The sequence below is a fragment of the Pseudopipra pipra genome, chromosome 7 (assembly GCF_036250125.1).
Source record: "Pseudopipra pipra isolate bDixPip1 chromosome 7, bDixPip1.hap1, whole genome shotgun sequence".
NCBI lineage: Eukaryota > Metazoa > Chordata > Aves > Passeriformes > Pipridae > Pseudopipra > Pseudopipra pipra.
The window spans coordinates 6063780-6084758 of NC_087555.1; the positions used below are offsets into that span (position 1 = coordinate 6063780).

The 20979-nt window shown below is 44.0% G+C and overlaps 1 protein-coding gene across 5 annotated transcripts in view; it reads right to left on the bottom strand.

Moving 5' to 3' along the window:
- Positions 1-20979, bottom strand: part of ERBB4 (erb-b2 receptor tyrosine kinase 4) — a 605204-nt gene that overhangs the window by 352184 nt on the left and 232041 nt on the right. The gene's annotated exons all lie outside the window — the stretch shown is intronic.

Below are 20979 nucleotides of genomic sequence, written 5' to 3' on the forward strand. Positions count from 1 at the left end.
ATGACTGACAGCTTGCAAAAACTAGGGAGAGAATTAATGTGTTTAACAATGCCACAATAATCACAATATATTTACATTTTTCTGACACATTAGTCAAACATTTATCACTTCTTAAAATGTAGCTATGATACTTTGTCTAAACTGTCATGAGTCACAATGTAATTACATGGTAATCATATGGCAATTAATTTATATGATATTCATTTGAAACAGAGAAGAATTAGGCCTGTGATAGCATGCAAAATTAACAGGCACAGACAAGGAATGGAAATCAAGCCACTGGAAAAAAAAAAGGCAGTAGGAAAATAAATGTTAAAATCAATGTTTAAACAAATTGCTCCAAGCTTTAGGGAAAAGCTATGAGACTAAACCATCTTAAGTTTGTCCTTCTGAATTTCTTTCTGAAACACCCTCTCAAAAGTTTTCCTTTTAATTTCAGTTTAACCCCCTCCATCCATGACGGAGGATCATTTTAACCTTCCTACAACATGCATTTTAACAGTTTACAAACTGAACTACATGATGAAAACAAACAAACACGAGGTCAACGTGCTAAGGCAAAGGACCCATAAGCTTTTCTGTGCCCCATTGCAGGATTTCAGATCTCCAGATCGCTGTCAGGACCTACGACAACAGACGCTATGACACGGTGCACATCAGTGACGCTCGTGCGCTAACAGAAAATCAGTGGCAATACCACTCTCTCCCTGCTTTAGGGACCTCCAACCCCGCAATCTCTTGTTCTGATTTATTAGATAACTCTAGGTCAACACCTGTTGCCTTGGGCACTGAGCTCTGATCACCAAGTTGAACTCTATGGTGATGGGAAACTCTCAGAGGGACGAGGCCAGAGGCAGGCAGAGATGGTTCAGGCACAATTATAGTATTGTCTCTGCCCAAAAGCCAGGAGCAGGATGACAGGGGAGCAAAAACAACAAAGAGGACCCACCAAACACAAAGTTTGGAACTTAGGAAAGGCTTTAAACAGCAACGTTTTACCAGCAGTGGGGAGTAAATAGTGAAAAATGAGACTATTTCACAGTGAAGAAAATTAAGATGCTCTATGTGGTGAATTATTCCATTTACAGCTTCCTTTTAAAAAGTCATACTAATTAATGACTTCAGCTAATCTCATTCTTATTCACGAGACAGCCTGTATTTATTTTGCAAAGAAAATGTTTAAATGGAATAGCCTATTGAGGTCTTCCTAACTCATCTTCAGCAGTTGTCTTGGGAAACAGCACTGTAGTCATATTTAATACATGCACTGTGTACAGCAACTTTGATGAAAAGGGGAATAAAATTATACAATTATTGCATTAATTATACATTATACATTTTTGTTCAGTGGCCCTTAGTGCTTTTCAGAATAGCTGGGTCACCTGGAGAAAAACAGCACTGCAAAGCTTTTTCATTAACACTGCAAGCAGCTGGTAAGAACAGTTATTTGAAAATAAACCCCATGCAGTAGGTGAGGTGGGGTACAGGGGTCACATGGTGTCATCTTCCCAGCAATCTCCCCATCCTGTGTTGTCCAGTGTCTTGGGAAATACTCTGAAACCCAGACCCACTCTGGCCCCTCAGCTTGGGATGTTCCTGAAACACATTTGGAACTGATTCTTTTTTTGTACAGCAGTTTAAGCCCTGATAAAGTGCTGCCATAATTTCCCCGTTGCCCTTATCCTCACCTGCTCTCATCCAGTCACACCATCTGGCCCGGGAGCTCCCACACACTGGGAAATGGGAAGCACCACGTTTGGTGGCCCCCTTCACTAGGGAGCTCTCTGTACACCCAAGATAACCTCATCCTGCAGGAACATGTCCTCTCTCTGTCACTGCAGGTCAGGGAGCAGAAAATCCCAAACTACAGAAACCATGTGCTGACATGGGGTTGGAAATCCAGGAGGTATAACCACCACAGAAAATGTGGTGCCAGGAATAGCATCGTCCCCACTGCTCCTGATCCCCAAGCCCAGTAGCCACCCAGGCCACCCACCACTGGGCTAACCTTGGCAAAATCACCAAATGAGTCAGTCTGAACAAAAAATAATCTCATTTTTGAGGAAAGAGCAGAGGAATGGTGGCTGGCATTGCCCTGGGAAGGTCCAACCACAACCAACACCAGAAGATGGTGGAGGTGACACCAGATGCCATGTGGGAGGGGACACTAATGAAGATTTAGCAGAACCTGTGAAAAAACATTAAGCTGGAGGGGTCATAGCTGCTTGGGGCCTTTCACATATGTTGACTTATAACTTCTTGGTGCCTCACTTGCACACACGAAATGGGCACAAAATGACTCTGGGTGTCTACCAGTACAGAGCAGAGGCCATCTTGTTCAGGCCATAGATGACAAATGACACTCAACAGTGCCCCATCACTTCTTATATATCACAACTTCATTGCCAGCTGTCACACTACAGAGCCACTCTCAGTCTCCTCTTCTGAAGTATGGGAAAGAAAATAAGTATTTCAAGCTCCTGATCCCATTTACTACTGGCTTTTCTATTTGTGTGGGGTAAATACACCAAGGCTTAGGTAAATAATGAAAAAATAATAATTACCTAATTAATACTCTGATTGATTTGATAAGTGCTCTCCAAACAGAGAAGAAAATGGAATCATAAATAATGTACTCCTCCGTTGACTGAAACAGTTTTGAATAAACCTGCACACATCTCACAGTGTTTGCAGACAGCTCGAGTGCATCCACAGGTACTGCACCTGCCAGGAACCACCAACCTGAGTTTTGGTGTGCTGTTACTCCATCTGATGCAATGCCTAGTGTTTTAGGAGCAAGGTGGAGGGTGGATTAAGGAGCTGAGGCAAAGAGATCTCCTGGCCCAGAGACATGACACAGTTGTACCTTATATCCATCGACCTCCACGCATGCACAGGTTAAATTGCACCAAGTCTGTGTTTACAGGTGGGCAGAGAAACAGTTCAAGGGGTTTGGTTTTTCCTAAAACCTGAAGTCCCATCTGGTTCAAGCTCAAGCACAAAGAGCTGCTGTGCCCAGGCACGAGCTGGTACCCTTGCACAGCACCGCACATGCACCTCTTTCCCCAACACCCAAAGCCTTCTCCAGGCTCTGCAGCAGATCCATCCTCTTCTCCGTGGCACATGCCTGAGGCAGCTGAGCTCACAAGAAAGGCTTCAGCTGAACTTTGCGTTTGTTTCTTGCTGCCCTCCCTGCCTGCAGAGCCAAGCTCTGGGAAGCACACGGGCAGCTCTCACAGCATTCCTATGTGAGCTGCATGGAGAACAGGCTGGGCAAAGTGTCAGCAAATAAATTATTTATCATATTATTGAGCTGCTTTGGCTGGGATGATCAATATGAAGAAACCCCCAAATGTACTGAGATGCTTAACAAGGCAAAATCCTTGGATCCAGCAGATCAGTACATCAGTCTTGGCAAGGACTGGATTCTTCTCTGGCATTTACAGCTTGGAAATAAATGATGAGCTTTTCCACCTCCCATGCTTTCTGCCACCTTTCCTGCACGGGTGACATAACAAGATCAGTTCAGCGTGGGCCCAATGCCCTGCATGCCTTCTGCCCGTGGGCTCATCTAGCAAACCAACACCTCTCTGCTGCTCCTTGCAGGTCCCAGCTTCCTCTCAGCTCTCTTGAGAGAAATCACACGGCCTTCTGGAAGTGAAACTAAAATACAGTGTTTCCCAAGTTTTCTGGAGAGGGATTCTCCATGCATATATGTTTGTATGTAGGAAAACCCTAACACTGCTGACTACTCTGGCACAGATCTCCAGAGCCTCACCATCCTGGCTGCCTGTACACCACAAGATAAGCATTTTCGAGACTTACCAAAACTACATTTATCTTGTTCTTGCTTTAGATGTCCAAATGAGTTTTCACAGATGACACTTGATGGAAAATGCCTTAATGGACTATAAATTTTGCCATCTCTTCTATGCCTGCTCCAGGCTCCAGTTAAATATGGCAAAGAAGAACTATTTGTACATAAATAAATTATACTTCTATGGATAAAACTAGTCAATGTGGGAGATCAGATCCAGTTCAATTACTGCTTCCATGACACTAATGAGGAAAATACTTTACCATGACCTATTGTAAATCCAAGAGAAAAGGCTCCAGCAGGGACTGAGCAATTCCTGGGCTAATTGTACATAATTAAACAATGTAACAGCAGCATTTACAATAATTTCAATGAAGTTCAATGCTATGCACATTTACTAATTTTATTACAACATCTGTGATCTTCATTTTGTTTCATTTATTGTATTTCTTATGGAGGCAAGAGCTCTTTTCAGTACCGCAAAGAGAAGGAAGATTTGATAAAATGCCACGAAAAAAATCCATCCTTATTAGGTTGAAGAAAGTTTTCAAAGAATAAACATAGCACAAGGGGGAAAAAGATCAATTTTTGGTTGACCAAAGCGAAGTGAATATTAACCTGGAATGTGGCAAACAGCTCCACCTGGGAAGGGAAGACACAATTGCTCATTGCTTTGTAGATTACCAGAATGCATTATTTAAAACAAATTAAGAACTTGGAGTCGAACAAAATAATACTTTGTAGATATTTCAGAAAATAAAAAGATTTCTCACTTGGGTCAACCTCAATTGACTTTTCTAATTCTTTTCCAGTTCAGCCACCAAGCTGAAGTGTCAAATATTTCTATGGCTCTGGCTTTTTACAGAAGTTTGCTTCTCTTGGGCACAAATTCTCCTTTCACACGCAGCTCACCTAGTTGACTATTAGGTCTCTCATTTATGAAACATCACCTACAGCTGGACAGGTACTTATGAAACATCCTTTCAATGCCACAAAGGAGCACCCACACCCCAAGCTCCACTACAAGATGAAATCACGTCACTGAGATGCCATGAACCCACGAGCAGTAGTGCTCACACTTGTCTCTTCAGCATGTTTTTCCCACAGGGTGCTGGGCTGGGTATCACCTTGGTTTGGCTCAGTGACAACTTCTAGCTAACAGCTCTGACAGGGGACAGTCCCCTGAGGTTCTGGCATGTGCATAAAGAGCTCAGGTTTAAAGCTAAAATGGAATAATTCATTTGACTTGTACCAGGGGAACAGGATTCCCCTGCTCACTGTGATACCTGCCTGCTGCATAGTGCCTGTGTTTCAGCAGGCACCAGCAGTCCTCAGAGGAGCTAAAGGAAAACTGTCATGTGGTTTCAATTTGCCATTGCTCTAGTGCATAAGTTTTAGAGGTCTCCTGAGGAAGACTTTAAAAATAAAGAAAAAAAAGGAAAAGGTGAAAATCCATGAATGAAAACAAGAGGAAGTGATTTAGGAATCTTAGAGGCAAGGATGATTATGCACAACCTTATGTTGAAACTCTGCCAGGCACCTATAAGAGGAGAAGGAGCAGAGGCCTTAACACAAGATGAAACAACCATGTGCTAAAGGAGAATGGGTGGCTGGATGACAGAACAAGATGAGGACAGCTAGATTTCTGCCCTAGAAAGGCTTTCCAGACCCCAGCCACAAGCAGGAGCAAAGCTGCCTGTTAGGCACAGTCACACACGAGGTTTGCTGGACTCCTTGGGAGAAAAGTCTCTGCTTGACCATCACTGCACGCAAACCAAGGAGCAATCCAGCAAATGCTCTCTGGCAGAGAGCAAAGGGATTTCACACTGACAGCCCAAACGTAAGGGATTGTGGCTTGCCCCCCCTTGTATTCAGGGAAACAACACATATGCCCTACCTGTCTTACTTGTCCCTCCTTGTTCCCCAGCTTGCCTGGTTTATTGCCTCTCTTCGAAGAAGGCAAACCTCTGGGGAAGGTTTCTCTTCAAGAGAAAATTGCAATCAGACTTCACAGAAAATAACAATAAAGCAAAAAAGCAAGACTGCCCACAACAGCTGGGAGCTTTGCTTCCCATGGTTGCCTCTATCGGCTGCTCTTCCACTCACTCTCCTTATCTTGCAAACCAAGCCAGAGAAGTGAGGAGATGTCAAAGAGGAAGAAAGAGAACCTGAAGCTCAAAAGGAATAGGCAATGAATCTGAAATTTGAAGAACAGCCTTTTTTTTTTTCTTTTCCTTGGTAGTATTGTTTCAAGCAGCGTGGGCTTGTAAAAGTCTAATCACTTCCCATCCGGCTCATCAATCACAGGAGGGAACCGGCCCTCGCACAACAGAGTAAGCCTCAAATTGGCTCCCACCAATAATAAAAGATAGTGGAGAAGGACATTCCCTTCAGAGGATTGTTTAATAAATCATGTCTAGACAGGGAACACAAGAGAAATGGAAAAGATTTCTTGGAAAACCATGGTCATTCAGTCCCGTCCGGCTTATGTTATCGACACCCGCTTACCATGAACACTACTCTGTAGTGAATTTCCATATTTTGATTCTTGTTATTCAATATCATCCAAAATTAAACATGAAACTTTAAATATTTAAAAACAAGTGAAGGTAGTAATTGGAGCTGATGGAAATTGCATGCTGGCACTATTCCTGCTGCGTGTGCTTGCCTGGCTGCAAAAATGCCAGAGAGACACCGTTGCTACTCCTCTATTTTCAGCATTTGCTGACATTTTACTGTAATTTATTCTCATTTTTTCCTCTTCTTCCTAAAAATAACAACACTACTACTGTCCTAATAATAAACTGACAGCCCCGATGTTTGAAAGACCTTTCAGCAGAGGACTGTTCTGCCAGCAAAGGGTGCCTAAGGTGGGCACACACAGATGTCTTGCAAAGCATTTACTGTATAAAAACCAACCAGTGCACGTTATGATCAGCACTACATCACCCTTTGGTCTCTTAGTCCTAAGTTTTTCCTTCAGTAGCCTTTCCTTTCCAATGCAGGGGCCCAACTGCCAGCTACTAACAAAATCCCATTCCAGCCTGTATGTGGTGTATTTTTTGATGGCTTCCTCCTCCACTTTTATCTGTCAGAAGCGCTAAAGACTCCCACAAGCCATAAAGTGTTTCTGACATTCATGGCTTTTAGATCCTGGGTTTCAAAGAACTGCTGAAGGTTATGTTGATTAAGCCCAAAGACATATTTCTAGAAAGCTGTAGCTTAAAGAAAAAAAGGTGTTTTGCTTTCACAGTGATCAGCCAAAACTGTTACTGAACCAGAGCATATGGGAGACAAAAGCCATCAGAGAAACGTGTGATGTTCCAGACTGCTAAGATTTGCTCTCTCCAGCAGAGATCAGAGACAGTGGGAATGAAGACAAGGCATTAAGCTCAATTAAAAAATAAACAAATAAAAACAAAGCCTTGTATTGAGCGAGATGATGGCCGATTACCCTCCAGTGAAGTGCGGGCTAAGAAAAATCATTGCCTCTTAAAAGTGCTAGCCGACAAGAGCCCTTTGTGTTTTGTGAGAGCACCAGAGGGGCACTCTGAGACGCCTCTGGAGGATGGAGCTGAAGATGTTTATTTAAGGAAACAAGAGAAGCCCTTACTGGGAGCTTTCCTGAAAGCCAAGATGAAGGCTGCCTCCTTTTGCTTCTGGGAAGTCCCTGCTAGCCACACACAACGGGATTCATCTTTCTGGAAAACTAACATCCATTGGATGCTGTCTGCAGCAGATCTGATAAACATTTGTATCCACTATGAATTCATGCCATGATGCAGCATTAAAATTTCATGGGAGAAAAAAAAATTTGAAAATTGCTTAAGGAGCTGTCAGGTTTTGGCTTCTCACAGTTGCAGAGATGGTTACAGTCAGCAGACATTGTAAAACTGCCAGTTGCTTCACCTAACAAAATGCTAGGCCTTACTAAATGTAAAAAGATGTAATTTCCTTCCAGAGGTCAGAGTTACAACCCAACACTAGGTACAGCAGTTCAACAAGGGCTTTAATCAACAACTAAAACTTTAAAAGGGGAAAAAGAAGAACTAGGACTATGCCCCACCATCTGAAGACACATTTGGAGAAACGTGACCCTTTATGGGAGGACCTGAGGTGCAGAAACACAACCAAAATAATTTCATTTTAAACTGAAATATCAGGGAGTGGGTGAACTCTATTCAAAGTCATTTAAATAAATAGGATTTTCATAAGTCCTGGGTGCAGGCTCAGCTGGCTCCATATTTATTCACGTGTGTGCAGATCACCTTGTTTGGACCACTTTCCTTTCCGTGCTTATATTTCCAAATTCACATTGTTAGGCTGATCGAGCTGAGAACACCAGCGCCAGGAATACTGACTTTAAGGTCTGCTTTAAGGTCTCAGAAACAGCTGCTCTGCACCTCCCATCAGGGGCTGTAAAAACGACCCTTACAGTGTTCTGCTCTCCCTCTACTCTGCCTAAAGAGAGAAAGAAAACTTCCTAACAGAGGTAGCTCCAAATGCCACCTGAAAAATCCTTTTTTCAGACCATAAACCAGGCAGTTTACTCCTCCCTGGTGCACAAGGGTGCAAAAGGGAACTTTCCAAGGATAACTGGCATGTGACACCTGCACTGCTGCAATCCGTCAAGGGGAAAAACACACTTATTAATTACCTCTTCTAGTAAATAAAAACAGCACATTTTGGTCAAACACTGCACTTACAAAGCCAAAGCAAAACAGTATTTTAACATTTTACCAGCATTTGCTTTCTGAATATTTGCAGCCAGCTCTATTTAGCCTTACACTGCTCAGCTGCACATCCACCGACACAAGCAGAATCGATCCCAAAGTAAGCGATGGCAGGACTGCTGGGAAAGATGCAAACATATCGATGTTGGTATAGATTTACACGTGCTGGACCTCCTCTGCCCACGGAAATGCTGGCTTGCCTACTAGGAACACCTATAGCTACCCCGCTGTTTCATGATTTGGGGACTTTGCTATTCATTAGTGTAGCCCGATCGTGCGCCGGCTGAGCACACACACCAGATCAGCCTGCAAGGTGAGGGGTCTTCATTGCAAATGAAGCAAAATATCTCAATTTCACTGGCAAGTAGTAGAGAAATTTTTGCTCAAAAGGTCAATAACATCAAGGAAAACACTTGCTTTGTAATGACTGGATCTCCTTGCACACAATAGGCAGTTCTTCCCGACAGGCTCTAACCAGACGTATTTGACTTTGCATTTGATCACTTTGAGTGATTTTGGTGTCCTCCAACCAGGAACACTTATAGGCAGTGTGAGAAATAAATGCCCTTTTAAGCACGGTTTATTCTTATATATTCATTGTTCTGCTGAAATAATTCATTTGTATCCTAATGAAATGAGCACAACTCACTCCAGGAACGAATGCTCAGTCGCCCGTGATGGGTATTTATGTGCAGGGACAGAGAGTCTGTAATGGAAGATCTATCGCTAGTGCAGGAACCCATTTTATCTTCATTTCACACGATACAAGTAAACTGAGCGTTGTTTTGGAATATAATTGATCTCTAGCTGAAACAAATCAGCTTTGCAGTTAAGTGAGGAGATGAAGTAGTGGATAATCTGTAGTTCAAAACCAGCTGTTCTGCTGAGATCAAATTATTACTTTGGCACTGAAATGATGAGCTGACAAGGGAGCGTATTCCAGCACCCACCGTCATTACTGGGCATCTCTGCCATAACCTCCGGCCATGCTGATGCCAGGCACTAGAGCTAATTGACAGCATAGCTGGGATCAGCTCACCATTTCCTAAATTGATGGACCTCACCTGGCCTCAATTCCAAATATCAGCATTTTCAGGAAACAAATAGGCAGAGGAGGCGGGGAATGAGGACACCCAGCTACCAGGCGAATAGCTGTGACTGCAATCAATGCCAGCAAAATGGTGTAGGTTTAAGCTGTGCAGCTGCCTTTGCTCTCTACTGTTGTTTTAGCACAGCATAAATATTTGCAAATATTTTCCTCTTATTTCTCTCTACTCGCACGTTGCTGACAATTACTGAGAACTGAAATTCACCTCATCTCTTTCTGCAGTGCCCTTCCATAGGGATTTGGGCAATGGCTGTTTTTAATAGGTTTCCCTATTTTAGGCAAGGTATGATGTGCTCACGAGAACATCACACAAATGTGACAGGAATGCAGGGAGGACACAGGTTTGCAGTTGCCTTTTCTTTTTCATTAATCATCTCCTGAGCTTTTAACTTACAGGAGCCTTTTCCAAATAACCTGAAGATAACTAAGATTGCACAGCAGATGAAACACCAACATGGGTAACCCATCTGCAGAGTGCACTTCCTCTCTTCTTCCTTTTACCTGAAAGTTCACCAAACTCCAAAGAAATTAAAAGCAGTATTTCAAAAAATGACAGCAATCTATAAGACCTATTAGGTCAGATTTTTCACACCATATCAAAGTAAGACATCTTGTTACAATGGATATATTTTCTGCTAGTTGATCACTCAGCAGGTCTGAAAGCGATCCAGTAACATCTTTTGCTTCCGAAGAGGTTGCTCCACACTTTTGCAGAGATAGCCGTTAATTCCCTGATATCCAGTAGAGATTTTGCTTTCTTAGGCCTTCACTCTGCACCACACACTTTTGAGGGATAAACTGTCATTATCATTCCTGAGGCATGTATTGCACAGGTTGTTGGTTTTGGTTTACAGAATATAAGAAAAGGAGATTGCATATCTCAAGCTCCCCTGTTTGGAGGCAGCAACACACCTGCAGGCAGCCATGGGTGTCATTGGGTTTCCTTGTGAGTTTGCCAGGTTGTCCCCTGCAGCAAGACACAGATGCTTCCATCATCACTACCATTATCCAAAATTAAAGACCAATTTATAATATTGTACAGGGTTTTTTGCTGGCACTTCAGAATCTGAATCCATGCCAAAACATCAGAAATCAAAATAGGTGGTGACATCAAGCTCTGACCACCATTCAAACTCTTGGACCACTTGGCTACATCTTTCTCATCATGGTCAAACTGAACAGCATTCACTTTGAGGGTCTCATCTCCACCTTGTGCTCATTAAGGTTGTTTTCTTAAAGCATAAGCATAAACTCTGGTAAAAAAATGCATTTTTGGCATAACTTCTCTTTTCAGTGAACAACATTAAGCTATTGACGTTATTTTTCCTGCACAAGACAGTGCAGCTTTGTCAAAATGAGCATGATATTTCTACCTTGCCTTTTGACATTTTCAAGTTTATTATGTTCAGACACTACCTCAGAGCACTTCATTCTTTCTCTCTGGTAGGACTAATGACCACTAAAGTGTGAAAAGAAACACTGTGTGCTATTCAATACAGCATGCAGGACTGTTACCCTTTTACTTAACTTCAAACATGAGTACCAGTTGATGAGACCAATTGTGCTTAACCACCTGTGGAAATACTGCCTTGAACTTGATCCTCATACTTGACTCTTTAACCAAAACCTTCTGATTCCACCTTTCCATCCTATCCCCTGCTGGCCAGCTCCAGTCTCTCTGGCTCCTGAGAGCAGCCCCACACAATGGAGCAGCTTTCACCAACACACATCCTTGAAACCCTCCCTTGACATGTTCTTTTTGAGGCAGATGGTCATGAAGGCCAACTTCTCCCCTCTCCCAGCCATCCTGGGCACCTACACAGGATGTCTGTGTGACATGTGGGGCTGCAATGTGGGGCCAGTGCTGGTATCAGGTTTGAGGTGGGAGTTGCTCTTGCTGAATGCTGCAATCTGCACAATTGTGCTGACATTTCTGAACTATAAAAGCCCTCCGGCAGGCATCTACAGAGGAAACCTTTAAAATTGATCCAGTTTAGCACAAAAACTGTTGGCTAAGCTTCAATCCACCCCTCTGCTCCTCCACCCCTTGACACAGCTTACAGCAAAAGACTTTGCTTTCCTTTTCATATGGATTTTAACAGCAATTCAAGACCATTGATCCAGGACTCTGAGTCAGTGTATTACAATGCAAGATTATTCAGCTCTCTAACAGTCAGTTTGTCTAATTTCAGTTTATTCCATAGGAAAGAGGGAAGGCCAGAGGAAAAATTGGCCACATATCACCTAAATGCTCAGACAAACAGGAGAAGGTTACTGAAAGTATAACACACTTCCACTTGCCACAGGCTGCCATACCACAGGTACATATGTAGCTATATCCCTCTCTATACCTCATCTGTGCCTCCCAACTCCAGTCTCTGTTCCACTGAAGGATTAGAGAGCAGACAAAGAAGAGAATAAATAAGGTTTAAATAAAGCAAAGCTTTCAGTGAACAGTGTGAAGAAGGTGGAGTTCATGCCATCTCCTAGGTGAGGTTAAGACTTGAGACCTCATTATACTCACCATTTACACCACATAACCTTTCTTTCTATGACTGGAAGAAAACTACTCATTTGCTTTACCACCTAACAAATCTATTTATAATTTAAAAGCATTTGCAACTACGTTTTTTTTTTCTGTTGGTTAGTTTAGCTTTACTCCATTGTTTGCTTTTCTCCAGCTTCAATTAGGCCAGCATTTCCAAAGGCATCGGTAGGGGAGAGGTTTACATTTACAAGAGTCAGATCATTAACAACATAAGGTGGTTGAAAGAGAGGGTATAATTGGTTTCATTGGCCTAGAGGGAAGATCAGCTTGGAAAAGAAACAACACCTAATTAAGAAAGTTTGCACTGTTTTATTTTTAGTGATGTCCTCCCCTCCACTACCAGCGTTTTTATAGCACTCATCACAGCAACTTCTGAGTTCTGGCTTAGCCACACATATTTTGTAGACACACAGGGATCAGATTCCTTAATGGACAGACAGAAGGAAGAGTTTGATGAGGCACTAAACAATTGGAAAAGAAATAAATTGACAGTCTGTATTTAATAAAAAAAAAATAAATTTAACAAGCCTAGACAGTTGTTTTTGTTCATGTTAAATATTTGACTCTGGGTGTGTATTTTTGTTGGTGGCTAAGATTCAGGGTGCCAGGACCAGTTGGAAAGAAAAAGCAGTTTGTCAGACACTTGGCTGGCCATGCATAGGCAAAGGCAGGTCATCCAGTGCATAAGTGAGGTGATAGTGCTGGTCCAGGAGCTACCCTGGATCACCATGGGAAGGGAAGCAGTGATCCCTACTTCCTGAGCATATTTTTGGTACTAGAGTCTTTTACACCTCATAATCTCTCAGCAAGGGGGCTGGAAAGGTGGTGGCAATTCTGTTGAATGGCAAACATCACTTGCAGCCACGGCTGGCCCAAGCAGGAGCACTCCCACACTGTGCATCCCATGCCCACCTGGGCACCCCTGCAGGACCCAAAAGCTACCAGAAGGGCTCATGAGGTTCAGCAGGACCAGTGAGAAGGACAGACCCCCTCCTCACATCACAAGGAGGACTGGTGCAGACCCTGGGCATGGGGGAGTCATCCCATATCACCTCCCCAGTGCTCTGCTCTGCCTAACCAAGGGCAGCTTTGCTGCAACCATGAAAATGGGATAGCGAGTGAAAAGGATATTACTGATCTCAAGCATGTGCGTGGGTCTGGGTTGCTCTGAATAATTTAAGTCAGGTTTCTTTTATCTCTCTCCTGCTCCAGACTTGCTACTACTGCCTTGCACATGAATCAGACAGGCTTCCCAGGTAGTTGGAGATGTGGTACCTCCCATAAAATAGGAGCTGAAAGGGAAATGCTAAAAGACAATTTAAAGAGACTCCTTAATCATCCTGGATTATTCAAATCTTGACCTCTCATCTCCCCATGATACAGCTGGAGGATGCTCCCCTAACCCAAGGACACACAGGCAAAGGCTGCAGGAGAGCTGGGCTCTCCTGTAGACCACTGCCAACAATGAGAAGAGGGAAAGCAAGCCCCATGTTGGGATCCATGCCCATGTCCACCCAGAGCTCTGGCAGGGGAGCCTCTCAGAATGCCTCATTCATGAGCACAGGGGTGCTGTTCAGTGAAGGGCTGACTGCCAACACCTACTCCTCTCTCCATGCAGATGATGGCATGTGTTTTATACAACAAATCAATCACAGGGACATGATCACAAAGGAATGTAGCCACCAGTGCCCCAGTTGTTTCAGCAGCACTCACAAGAGCAGCCCTGCAGCAGGTGGGATGTGAGGAGCTGCCCAGCGCCATCCCAGGCTATCCTGGAAAAGGGCATCATCTGCAGCCCTCCTCCATTACAACCTTCTCCAAAAAAATGCTGCCTGGGGAGTTACATAGCATCCAGCAGACACAGACACCAAGGGTCACTTTACAGTCCATCACTGTACCAAAACAGGAACCTGCATTTCCACAGCACCCAACTCTCCTTCTAAACAGAAGTAATTATTTCAAACTGTGTCTTTCATACAAAGCCACCAAAAATAATTGCTAAATTAATGGGGCAATAGCTAATGTACATATATTTGGTTACAGCTTGGCAAACCCAGCTTGAGGATTAATTGTATATTAATTCTCTTCTATGTTTGTTTTGCTGAAGCGACAAATTTCATTCAAGTATAAGAGCACTGCTTGCAGAATCTCATCTCAGTTGAAAGCAAAGCCCAATCCACTGCAGAGCTGATCTGGGCTGCTTGGTGCTGTTGCATTGGTGGTAGGGAGGGAAAAGAGTAGGGAAAAAGGTTGTGCAAGTGGGTTTTTCTGTTTATTTTAGGAAGAGGAGGTTGGTGTTGTGTACAGAAGAGAACAGAGTCTTGCAGACCACTTATTCTATGTGTTGCAATGCTCAGGACAGCTATAAAAATAAAAGAATAAGGCTGTCAGGAGCGTAAAACCCGAGTTAAAATTCGGCTGTTGGGAACTAATGAAAGCACTGGCTGTGTGGAGGGACAAAGCTGTCAGGTCTGTAAATGTCAAAAAAGGCTCAGCAAGAGCCAAAGAGGAATAGCCGAGTGGTGAGAGGCTCTGTCACAGCAGGGCAAGGGGGGTGTGGGAGGTGGCAGGGGACTCAGGGTCATCCCTCGATGTTCTGCAGCTCCACTGAGGTCTGGTGGCACAGTCAGGGCACAGGGACACCACAGCAGGGCAGCTGTCTGCCACATGGGATTGTTTGTGTCCCCAGGTAGGCAGTGTGGCCAGGCACAAGGAAGAAATCCTGGCAGAAAGGCAGGGAGGAGGCAGATGAGGGGCTGGAGGCTGCACAGGCAGCTTTTCATAGAATCATAAAACTGTTTAGGTTGGAAAAAACCTTTAAGATCATCAGGTCCAACCATGAACCCAGATTTCGGTGGAGAAGGAAGGGGAGGTGTGAGCAGGGTCCCTATGCTGCCGAATTGCATCCAGCAGCAGCCACAGGCTTAGACTAGAGGCCTTGGCAGGGGCCTGAAGTGACCAGTTAATGTTCTGTATCTACAAAAAATGGCTTGAAACTAAGATAGGCTGTTGAAAACAGGGTTTTGAGCATCCAAGAAAGGAAAGCACAGGGGCCTCTAAGGGCAGTCTGTGGAGTTACAAGGACATACCTGCATTACAGACACCTGACTGGGACAGCACAAGAGAGCAGACACTGGGGAGATGCGTGTGATCTCCTCTCAGTGTAACATGAGGGGGATAAGCAACTGAAGCACAAAAATAACGTAACACCTCTAAAGACATTTAGGTCAGAAAGTGCTGGATGGCTTTTAACTACTAGCTGAGAGGCCCTGGGAGTGGTGGGTTTGGGAAGGAGCTGGGTAACATTATGATAGGGACTACATGGAGTGTAATATTTGTCAATTAAAGGGATGAGGGCAATGGGAACACCAATTACTGCAACAGCACCTGGCACTCAGCTACTCACTGTGGCTACAGCACTTCATTACCCTCTTCTGAGCAAGGACAGGCCTAGAAGACCATGCAAACCTGTGCCATTCCCTACCTCGGCAATCCAAACTTCCTAGCCATTTTGAGATCAGTTTACTGTAACTATTTTAAGCTACTAATTCTACAGTAGCAATGGGAAATGGCAGAAGAAGCTGTTCTTCTGGAGAAGAGCTTTTTGCACACATGCTTTTTGCAGTTAGCCTTTGCTCCCATTCCACCCTCCAACTTTGGGATCCGGCTCACTTTAAACTTGGCTCAGGTTCACCCAGCACAGCTGGCAGCTGATCACAGCCTGTGTAACACATTTTGTCCACGACAGAAGCATGGCCTGGCATGTCACCAGTGTCTTGTAACCCATCCAGCACAGCAGTTGTATTCATTGCTGTGAGTACAGGATGCTCTACCCAGGTTCACACAGCAAGCTGGAGGTGTCCTCTTTCCACATGGATTTGTGTGGCATGCACAGGCCTGACCTGTGCCACACCATCCAGCTCTTTGTGTTTTGTTTTTTAACAGGTAAGGTCCTGGGAGGGCAATTACAAACACATAAATACATGTACTTGATTTCCAGCTCTGTAATTACCTGGGGGCACTTTGCCTTTTGCCAGCCAAGAATAAAACACATGCTGGCAAGTGATGCAACTCACTGTGCAACAAATGCTACAGAGCCACTTTGCCCAGCAACCCTCCCCAAAATCCCTCTGCTGGGGTAGGGCCAGACTGCAATGCTTTCCTGCCACTGCTAGGGAAAATTCCCCTCCACGGAGACACAGGCACTCCACAGCCTGTCCTTCAGGGAACTTCTGATAGGCACAACACTCCACATCCCACTTCCTTTCTTCTGAGCTGGGACCTTACCGAAGCCTATCAGATGGGCACTAAGATACCATTTTGCTGCAGAAGGGGATGCAGAGCTGTGCTGCCAGGCCCTGGGGAGCCACACACATCATCACAGTGATCTGCCAAGTGAACTGGACAAGGCAATACCCTTCTGTCTCTGTGCTCCCCTTCCCGATTTGTCTGTTGAGACTGCAGACTCCCTCTGTGCCAACATCTCCACTCAGCTCTGCTGCCAGAGCTTTCAAAAGGGTCTGCTTAGCCCTGTTTTTCTATAAAAGACCAAAAAGCCTTAAAAAAAAAAAAATTAGTTATGGTTTTTTTAATCAGAAGCAGTTCTGAATGCCACAGGGCCAGGCAGCACACTTTGCAAACAGCTCTTCCTGTGGGTGCTCTGGTAGTCCTCCACCCTCGAAGGGGTCTGTCTCACCAAAACTTCCTCCAAGAATACCACACAACCAGAAACAAAAAAATATAAATCCCAAATCACCAAATCCCATCTGCCACACAGAGTCTAAATGTGACTATAAGTGCTAAGTTTGGGCCAGTCCGGGTTCTCACCAAGCACAGGGTAACATGTGCTGACAGAGGGAAGATGGGGCTCTACATCTCTGCAGTAACTGCAGCAGCTGTAAAGCTGCCCACTATGAAATGCCCACCCTGTTAAATGGCAGGCAGGCAGCTGCCACTGTAGCTGTGCCTGAGGGTGCTACACGAGGACCACTGAGGTAAATGAAAAATGGATTTATAAAGAAAGCAGTGCAAGATCATTTTTGAAGGCTGTTGATTGCAGTTAGAAATAAGTTTCATAATCATTTGGGAGAGTTATGGCAGGGAACAGCACAGAACTTTGGTCATTTCTTCAAAAATAAACAATCTGAATTGGTTAAATAAAATTCAGGCACAAGAAGACAATTTACTGACTGTCAATTACTAAAAGACAGGGGATTAGTCAAAGATAACTCTCATTTAGCAAATATGTTTAAGAGAACAGGAGTGCTTGCAGAAGATGGTTTTGTGATACACTAATTGTGTATTTTATTTCTAAAATTGAATACGGAGATGTTTTTAAGAAATATGAACTGCCCTCAATACTAACTGTCAGCTTTACCAAGTGAAACTATAATAGGTTCCTACTTCTGAAACCAAACAGTCACTTGCAACATGAACGATCTGAGTGCACTATCTGAGCTTATCTCAAGATTTTTTTTCTCAAGTCCAAAGCAGGGAAGGAAATCTCAGCTCACTCAAGACACGAGCCAGCTCAACCAGCTTATCTAGAGCAAATCCTTACAGAGCAAATCCTAGTGTAGAAGCCTGGCCAGTGTGACTGGTTAAAGGCTGCTGGGGGGTTGGGAAGCAGTGGGAGATGGAGCCTGACCCCTTCCCACTGTCACTGCTGCCTTGCTGGGTAAGCCTGGACACGTGACAGGGACAAGAGAGCTCTAAGGGCCTGACTTCCACCCAAATATTTGTCCTGCCCAGTTCAATCATGCTCTTAGAAACAAAAAGTGCCTTTCCATACTGCAGCATTTACGCCAGTGGTGAACCCACCTTGGCCAGGATAGGGAGGTGGGACTCCAACAGCCATGTGCTGCATTAACCTAAGCCTCATTTCATTGCCAAAGCTGGCAGAAGTAGGACTTGAATAATCCCTTTGTACATTCTCTGTGGTTACCTTAAGCCTAAAATGAATGACAAAGAAAGATGGTTATCAGCCTGAGGTCAGAAACATCTTGCCTTACTCAACACTTATGCTTAGACAAAACTTTTCCTCTGCGCTTCCTACTGAGTGCTCCTTTCCTCTGTCATGACTCCCACATTGTGGCCACACTGCAGGGAAGCACCAAGTAGCAGTGACAGAGCTGATGAAGCTGGAGGGCAGCACATACAGATCACAAGTTCATATTGCAATTGCTCACCCTGCTTTGGCCACCCACAGCCAAGTAATACCAAGACTGCAACACAACCAAATAAAATACATTAAATAAACACAGAAGATTTGTAGTCCTGTTCTGCATACATACAAGAATGCTAGGAAAAAAACCACTGGTACATGCAATCCTTTCTTACAGAAATGAAGCTCTTCATGGTCTCAAAGCCATGCACTAGCTGGCAGGCCTGGAAGTTTAAGGGGCTGAGCACTTCAATCAGGTGACAGACAGCCCCTTTTAGCCTTAATCAGCAGATATCCAGAGAGCTAACTCATAGACATAAAGCAAATCAACTTAGGGAATAAATGTCTAAATAAATATGAGAGATGCAATGCTGATCTTTAATGTTCCTCTGAAGGGTAAATAAAATTATGGGGTTTTTTCACTTCAATTCATTTATGCTATTTGTTTATTACTGCATGATAAAAAAGGCTCAGCGTGCCCTCGCTGGGTCTTCCCTCTGTCCTGGAGTGAGAGGCTGCCCAGCTAAGCTGAGCACTAAGGAGAAGGCAGGTGAGCACACAGAGCCATGGTACTCATCAGCTGGGCACGCAGAAAACCCAGGGATGCTCCAACACCTGAAGTTCTTTTTGTGGAGGAAGAGGGCAATTACTGTAACAGAGACTAAAAACCTGGAGCAGGCTGAAAGAGCATCATCTTGCACGACAAGTTGACCATATTTAAGTCAGAGAGAGACAATCAGCCTTTTTCCTAGTTATCTCCCATCTGCCACCTTCATTTGGCCATTAAAACCATTTTTAATATGACAAAACAAGTAATACTGCTTAACTAATGAATGTTGAATTATTGGTGTAAATGCGCCAACATTTATTTATTTATTTGCCTGCCCAAGAACATGTTCTCCTCTGTTTGGTTTTCTACTTTAATGACTGCAATTTATCATATTAACTAGACTTCCATTTTGCTGAGTTTTGTTTAAAGTTCTGCTTTTTTTTGCTGAGACATCTGTGAGAGGGCAGATGCAGGTAAGAAAAGCAATAAAACTAATAAAACAGTGATAGTAGCTGTCACCGAAAAGCACAAGTGCCCAAACCACCCTCATTTACTACACATGGTCCTTCCTTCTTGTTCCCATTTGCTGATTTTACTGCTGTCTTTCCACCAATATTTTACTCTGCTTATAGCAGCTCTCCACAAGGAACGTTAATTCCCTAATTTCCAAATAATTTGCTTTCCCTACCTACCAGCAGGCAGCATAACAAAGAAGGGAAGCCACAGTGGAAGAACTGTCTGTGATGAATTTGAGCCATGCACGATGGCCCAGTCAGGGGTTTCGGGAGGCATCTGAAACTGCAGCAGTGCCTGAATCAGTGCAGGGACCCTGCCCTCGCAGGAGGCATCTATCTGCCACCTGTCTAATGCGGTGGGAAACGCTGGTCCAGCTGCACCAAGTCTGTATCTATTTCAGAGCACAAGCATATGTGTTTTCTCCACCTGTCACAACTGTGAAATGTATAGATAGCATTTACTTCCGAGGCATTCATCGCTCAAATTAACAAGCAACCTGTTAGTCTGAGTGCAATTAGCACCCCAAACTTTATTCCAGACGTATCTGGTAGCTGAATTTTGCTTGTAGATCTTTTAGCAGCCTGGTGTACACTTAGAGTAAAAATAGGCCAATGCATAGAATGACAGTGCTGTGAAATCCCCAACAAATTCCATGTGAAGCAAAGCTAAACACGCTGCTGGGGAGTTGGTTTTGCCCTTGTTAGAGCCCATAGTGGAAAATTCACATTTTTACAAACTGGAATTGAGCACTTGGTTCACCCGAGACCCAGCAAACTGAATGACTGAGTGTAACCCAACCTGCTGAGGCTGACTTCCGCTGCCTTCTCCTGCTGCCAGATTTAAACTCCACCGCTCCCGCTACGTGCTTTTTATGAAAATGCCATTTACATACAGACGTGCATCTTGCAACGCGACATCAGCATTCTGCAGAAGTACAGGCGAGTGATACCATGTGATATGAGCAGTGTAAACCCTTATCTGTGTCACAGCTGAACTTCTGTTGGAGAGTACAATCAGCACAGATGGCAATAACACTCTTGTGGGCTGCCTGGCTACTGTGGTCCTCAGACCTGCACACCAGTTCTTCCATGTGTGCAGCGATCTCAGATGCCTACCGGATCACTTCTTTACTGGGATATTTCTTCAAACATAATTAGCTTTGAAATGTCAAATAACAATGGGCTTAAATTCTTTTAATTTGGCATTCACCTTTCCCTCCTTGTGGTTGCTAGCACAGTAACAGGGAATGTACAAACCACACCAAAATGTTCCTTCATAAACCCAAAAGCATGACATTTACTCAAAATTTGTTGTAAAGAGGACTGAGGGAGTGTGTAATCCAGGCTCCATAGTGGCAGGACAGCCTTTATCTATTAGAGATTTCCCCTGGACGCTGAAGACTTAATTAGGTTGATAACTCCAGTCTCATACAATCACAATGCTCCACAAACATCGTTAGCTTGTCTGACAATCAGTCCATATCTGGCATTTTCTTAGGATTAGCTTCTCCAAGCCTCCAGTGGTTACCTGCACAATTCTCTGAC